Source organism: Lineus longissimus, chromosome 5 (assembly GCF_910592395.1).
Source record: "Lineus longissimus chromosome 5, tnLinLong1.2, whole genome shotgun sequence".
Lineage (NCBI taxonomy): Eukaryota > Metazoa > Nemertea > Pilidiophora > Heteronemertea > Lineidae > Lineus > Lineus longissimus.
In genome coordinates this window covers 17720866-17726865 of record NC_088312.1, presented here as the reverse complement: position 1 = coordinate 17726865, position 6000 = coordinate 17720866, and positions in this window count along the sequence as shown.

Below are 6000 nucleotides of genomic sequence, written 5' to 3'. Positions count from 1 at the left end.
AGGTTATCTTGATAAAAATGGTAATAGAGACAGTCATAAAGTCAGAGTTGATCTAAACAGAATAGCCAAAGAAGATGTATCTAAAGTAGATGTATCTAAAGTAGATGTACCTAAAGAAGATGTAACTAAAGTAGAGTGTACTGGTAACTCGGAATTACGTCTAGGTTGTTCCAATGATTTCTTCAGGGATTGGTTAGACTACCAAAGGGGTCTATCACAAATACTAGATGAGGAGTTGGATCATGTTTTACCAATCAAGGAATTCAAAGATCATTCAGAACTGTGTTACTCTTGGTTTGACATTCGACCAATGTCTAAAACACAAAACAGGCAGAAGAGTTCCACAGTCGCCTGGAGTATTTTCAAAGAGCAATTGGACCGCTCAATTAACTTTATGGTCAATAAGCATAATGAAAACTGGTTTTACTATCGAGACGAAAACGTGATAAACGAGTGGAAAATGATAACAAACAAGTATTTTGGGGGTTACCCAGAGTTTAACGATATGCTTCTACTTAATTAATTTTTCAGACATTTTCATCTGAATAAATGAATAGAACTTGGGGTTACACTAAACGACCACGTAATTGGAAAGAAAGATTAGAAAGATTTCATAGAGAATTAGAGGCAGAAGTAGAGTCAAAGTTGGAGCCTGAGCCCGAAACCCCTTTAAAACCTGTTGTGGTCGAAAAACCTGCTGGGCCTGAAAAACCTGCTGGGCCTGAAAAACCTTTAAACCCTGTTGTGGTCGAAAAATCTTTAAAATTTAATGTACTTCAAAAACCTGTAGTGTCTGCAAGATCAACACTAAACACTAGAAATGTCAGAACAACTGATTCCAGTTATTCCCACTAATTAAATGGATGGGGACAAGAAGGTTTATCCAGATTTAAGTAATTTAAACTCTGAAAGTCAATTAAACAATGAAATTCATTTAAACTCTGAAATGTCTGAAAAGCATACAGAAAGTAACCCTCAGGCTTTCAGACTACAACAAATATGTGAGGTTAAGAGTTTCTTAGAAAGCGAGATTGAATTTAGAAGAAAGATATTTTCAAAGTACAAAAAAGCATTTAGCGTAATTACTGGCATTAGTCATAGTCTTAATTTTGTAAGCGTTGCGGCTGGCTCAGTTGGTGTGTCTGCACTGGCTGGTGTCATCACAGCACCAATAGGTTTTGCACTTGGTGGAGTGACCATTGGGAGCGCCATTATCTCCTCAGCCCTAAGTTGGAAGAAAAAAGATATCCTGAAGAAAATTGAAAAACATGAGAAGATTGGAATGTTGGCGATTTCAAAACTTAACTCCATCAATGATCTGGTAAGTAAGGCCATGAGTGATTCACACATTTCAACAGATGAGTTTACATTGATTCTCAAAGAAAAGGAAAAATACATTGCCATGAAAAATGCCATCAGAAAAAAACAGAGGGAGGCAAGTTCAGCTGTTGATGTGGAATCTTTAAAGAAGACTTTTTTAGAAGAAGGAAAAAAACAGGCGCAAACAGAGATGATAGCGAAACTGAAGTCACAGTAATGGTGTCACCAATGATTAACCACCATTATCACTATTATCCTCAACCATTATCGGTACCATTACCAACCACTGATTTACTAGTGTCACCATTACTGGTACCACAATTACCAGGATCATCATTATTGCCATCAGCACCCCCGATGTATGTTGAAAATGTCTGAAAATGTCTGAAAATGTAATTTAATAATTTTTGTTATCCTAAATAGAAATGGTTGATAAAAATGAGAAAATACATTGTTCAACATGTAACAAGGAGATATCATACAGCAATCTTTCAACACATAGGAAAACCAAAGGTCATCAAAGAATAAAAGACAATCAAAGAATGAAAGACAATCAAATGGAGTTATCAAGCCAGTCAGACTCGAGTTCTCGTTCACTGAGTTTACCTAACCCTATTCTACTACAAGATACCAAGAAACTTGAATTCGAGGCTAAGGAATTGGAGAGCATAAAGAATGTGAAGGATATCGAAGTGGTAAAAGAATTTGGTAAACCAGTTGTTACCATTCGTCTGAAAATTAGCAAACCGGCAAAACACGTTTTCGAGTACATAGGTAAACTGGAAGAAATTCTCTTCAAGCTAACTGATTACCATCATAAAATAAGTATTTCAGTTAAAGCTGAATTTGACAGATCTGGCGAAAAGGTTATCTATCCTATTCAATCTCCAATGGAAAGCATAATTTCAAGAAACCAGGCAATTAATGCCCTAAACAGTCAATTGAACTACATAAAGGCCGCGATTGAGGAACGATACTTCGAAGGAAGTGGCCTGAGTTTAAATGAAATCAAGGCGTGCGATCTCACGATATGTTCCTACAAGAAATGTAAAGGCGGTCACTACACTAGTTTACCATTCCGAACTAAAGCTGTCATTAATGTGAAATCAAATGATGAGAAATGTTTTCTATGGAGTCTTTTGGCTGCCAAATACAAAAACGACAGAAACGACACTGAAATCTATCCCAACATGGACTTTCAAAACGAGGAAAGCTCGATAAAGATCAAATCATTTCCTGTGTGCGTTCAAAAGGATATCCCTAAGATCGAACAAGACAATGGTATCAAGATTAATGTGTTCAAGTTAGAGAACGAATTTATGCCGCAAAGCTGGAACCACTCTACCTCTCTAAGAACCACGATGATGATGATGTTCTCGATCTGTTGTATTTCAAGGATCATTTCATGTACATAAGAGACATAAATCTATTCTTCAAGACTGACAGGAATAGTGTATTCATTTGTAGGAGGTGCATGAATTACTTTTACAAGAAATCTACACTAGAAAGACATAAATTAATATGTGGAAAACACGATTACTGTAAGATTAGTCTTCCTAAACCGAATAGTAAATGGTCACAACTTAAGTTTGAAAAGCACTCATTCAAGAACAGAGTTCCCTTTATAATCTATGCTGATTTCGAAGCGATAAGCACAAAAGTCAACGGTAATACAAATCGGACAGAGTTTAGAGAGAACTCATTTGACTTAGGTTGTTTTAAATTTTTAGACTCTTACAGATTCTTACAGTCTGGATTGGACAACATCACCAAATCTATGGAAGATGGTGACTTTAAGATAACAAGACAGTCTTACCCAAATCCTGACGATTTTAAACTATTGAGGAAGAAAGGATCAGTGCCTTATTCATTTTACACGTCACATGAAAGTTACAATGTTACTCACTTAGAGAAGTCTATGTTCTTTGATGAATTGAAGAATGAAATGGCGGATGATTCAGTTTACCTAAAATCCAAAAACATATGGGATCATTTCAAGATCAGAAATCATGGAGAGTTCATCGACCTGTACCTCAAAACAGATGTTCTTTTGTTAGCTGATTTATTCGAGAAATTCAGGGACGTTAATTTAAACAATTTCCAGATCGATCCTTGTCACTGCTATTCAGCACCTGGCTTGACCTGGTTAGCCGGATTGAAACACACAGACATAAATCTCGAACTTCTTACCGATAACGATATCCTACTTACTTTTGAAAAGGCAATAAGAGGTGGAATTTCAGGTGTGATGGGAACGAGACATGTCAAGGCAGATGAACACCACAAACTACTCTACATAGACGCAAATAATCTCTATGGTTGGGCAATGATGGAAAGTCAGCCTTACGGCAGTTTTCAAATGTTTGACGATACCATGATCAAAGCAAACATAACTTATCAGGATATCATGTCAATTCCTAAAGACAGTAAAGTAGGGTATCTTTTCGAAGTAGATTTGGCTTATCCAGAGGAAATCAAGTTCAAGTCAAAGAACTATCCATTCTGTCCAGAATCTCTTTTCATAGACGACGAATTAAGCCCTTACATGAAAGAGTTACTTGGTGATGAGAAGAGGTCAAGGGTAGAAAAATTGGTCCTCACACAGAAGGACAAGACCAACTACATCGTGCATTACAGACTTTTACAGTTTTACTTAAATCAAGGAATGATACTAAAAAAGGTCCATTATTTCATCAGTTTCAAACAATCAAAGTGGTTGAAATCATACATCGACTTCAACACTAAAAAGAGGATGGTTTCTACTACTGATTTCGAGAAAGATTACTTCAAATTAATGAACAATGCTTTCTATGGAAAGACATGTGAAAACGTAAGGAACAGGGTAGAAATTGAACTGGTGACAGATGGAGAAAGTGCCAAGAACTTCATGGCAAGTCCCAGGTTTTCATCGATTAACATCTTTGACGAAAGTAGCGCGGCAATTTGCATGAGGAAAACATCAATAAAGTTTAACAAGCCAATCTACATAGGAGCTGCAGTACTGGAGTTGTCCAAGCTGCTGATGTATGAATTCTACTACAACATACTTCAACCTTACTTTGGTGAGAAAAACCTAGAACTTCTTTATTTGGACACGGATTCTTTCGTTTTAAAGATCAAAACAGATGATTTAACAGCAGACCTCAAAGAGTTAAAGGATCACTTCGACTTCAGTAATTACCCAAAGGATCATCCGCTTTACGACACTAGCAAGAAGAAAGTTCCAGGCTACTTTAAGGATGAGCTTGGAGGAGACGAAATGATAGAATTCATTGCCTTGAGGAGTAAGATGTATGCGTACAGAACCAAGACTATGTCTGGAGAGCAAGGCTCGACTAAAAATTCAGAAACAAAGAAATTGAAGGGAATCGCTAAGAATGTAGTGAATAAGTCTATTACATTTGATGACTACGTTGATTGTCTTGAAAACACTAAGACTTTTAATCACAAAATGCGTCATCTGAGGTCAGAAAAGCATCAAATGTATCTGGAAGAGATTGATAAGAAAAGCTTAAGTCCTTTCGATGATAAGCGTTTCATCTTAGAGGATGGCATCTCTACATTGCCTTTCGGTATGTACTATGAAAAATACATTGATTACAGTGATTTAATGAATGTTTAACCTTAATGAATGTTTAACCTTAATTAAATCACTTTAATTAAATAACATTAATTAAATAGAAATTGACTTCATAATTTTTGAGAATGAATGTGATGAAGCCATATTTGAGCTTAACTTAACAGACCCATTGAACATAAAATCGATCACTTTGAAAATGATAGCGCTTTACAACTCGTGGTGGGCAAGCGATATCCTGACAGCGAGTGCCAAAGTATTCATGTTTCTTTACGAAGAGTTTAAGCTTAAAAAACCACGGAATGCAACAATAATGGAACAGTGCATTGAAGACATTAACCATACACCAGGTGCGACGCCAGATAAATTTTGTTTGAATTTTTCAGATAACCCATCTATTAGAACAATGATAAAAAAAAGACAATCTGAATTTCCACTCTCTCAACATTTTAGTTTAAGTTCGTTTTGTGAGGAATGGCAAACATACATAAAAGAAAATGGAATAAACCATGTTAAAATTTACTGTGACAAAAATTGCCTAGTCCTTGAACTTACAGAGGACAAATACTTTGAACTTGATATCATATTTCATGATGTTGCAAATGATACACCAGCTGGCAAAACATTCTCCTCGCACATTGGTCATGTGGTAAATGAATGGTTCGGCTTTAAACAAGATGCATTCAACAAGAAAGGAAAATACTACTCCGCCAAGCCACTTAACTTTTACAGAACAGAACTATTCTTAAGATCAAATTTGGTTGACAAAGCTAAGACCCTCTACAACAATAATGTTACGGCATATCGCCTTTAAGTAATGTTGGAGAGCCACATCGCGGCATATTGCCTTTAATTATTGTTGACGTCAGCGCCACCTATATTAGCCCGTGCGCTTTCCGCCATTGTGTTTTCCCGGTACAAAACCTTGCGGTTTTTGCCGATGTAGAAGAAGTCAAATTTAAGGCTAATTGTTCAGAAAAGAGTAGCCTAAAACAGAGGTATGTCAAGATGAATATGTATAGCAACATAAAGTGGCGTAATATGCCCAAAATAATTAGATCAGTGCTGTAAAACTGTGTCCAACGACAGCGGACGTCTTGTAA